Genomic DNA, 1,629 nt, shown 5'->3' on the forward strand with positions numbered 1-1,629 from the left:
ATCAAAGAAAATCCATTTGGATTATAGTAACTTTTAAAATATCAGAAGATTTTAGATTTGATTCTGAACTGTATTAGTTTTAATTTTTAATTTCTTCAAGCGAGAACTTTGTAAGAATGTTTTTTAGCCCAGTAAAAAACTTCACATGGCCCTTAATTTTAGATATGAAAAATGCCTTTGACTTTAATGAGATCCCACATGCAATTAAGACAATTAATGTGCATTGGACATCCTAGACAGTTCGTGAAAAAGTTTCATCCTAGTGCTGTGTTCACAGTAAGCCACTTTCCCACATTGGGATGTCAGGTTACTGTTGCTTATTTTTCTTTGCTCATGCATGCACGTACATAATCAGCATTTTTAAATCAGCACAATCCTTTGCCATAAACATTTGCCATACTTAAAAGCCAAAGAAGCTGACAATGCAATATTAGTGGATTCCTTCTAGTGTGACTATAATAATTTCTGAAATTACAGCTTGTGCATCAGTGGATATCTCTGGCATAAGATAGCTACAGGCAGAGTGAGCAGGGACTTGGTCTGTAACAACCAACAGTGTTTGCCATGGGCTGATTCACCTGCTGCTAGCCACACACCAACAAAAATCACCAACATAGGAGCCAGACTTCCAAATCCATAGCACTCCTGTGTAATCCCCTCTTGCACTGCCAGCAGCATGCAAAATAAATAAATAAAAAAGCTTACCCTGCTTAAATAAAAAGCTTACCCTGCTTAATGCTAGTCAGATGAAAAAATTATGCAAAAGCTTGGTAGGCCAGAATCAAAGGGGTTTAGACTTTGGGATGTTATGTACAATTTCTAAAGTGAACTTTTTATTTAAATTGTGTTTTTAAATTATGGCTAAGGAAAAAACCAATCTGCCTCTTTGAAAAGGTCCCATATACCACATAAACATTTGCTCAAAACCTTTACTCACTGTTGTCCACATTTCCCTTTCCTGTCATGTTAATTTTGTAGCTCTCCTCCATTTTTCAAACCTCCCACTTTTCCTTTTTTATGGCTATAAACACTCAATGCCCTGACATTTTCTTCCTAGTCATCACCGTTTTCTCCTGAGAGGTTTCTCATTCCCTCTGAGGCGCAGTGTGCACAGACAGCTTCCACACTGCCCTCCCCACCCCAGTGCCAGTCAACTGTGCTAAATCCAGACATTCCAGATGCCACAGATACTTGTCCATTACATTATCTCCCTTCAGTCCATCTGCTAAAATCAAATTTGCTGGATCATGGACTAAACAAATGCTTCCCCTTCCCTGGCCTCTGGTAGCACTAAGCCAGCTTAGGGTCAGTAATAACAACAAAAGTTTGAACTCAGGACTTTTGGTTTTGCATGAAGATATCCAACTCAACAAATGAAATTTAAACGAACAATTGAGCTCTCCTGTCATATTAAATACTGTTACAGTATTGAAAAATATTTAGAGAAAGTAATTTTTGCACTATTTTAGGACCTGAAAGACCTAATGTTCAAGCCCTAGAATGGAATCAGAACTTGTTAACAAATAAATAGTAGCAGTATTTCTCAATGCAGTTATCTTTGTAGTCCTCAATAACCACACTGCTATTTTGTATACACATGTACTGCATACCATCTGCTGATGTTTATTT

Source organism: Geospiza fortis, unplaced genomic scaffold, assembly GCF_000277835.1.
Source record: "Geospiza fortis unplaced genomic scaffold, GeoFor_1.0 scaffold229, whole genome shotgun sequence".
In the NCBI taxonomy this organism is placed as follows: Eukaryota; Metazoa; Chordata; class Aves; order Passeriformes; family Thraupidae; genus Geospiza; species Geospiza fortis.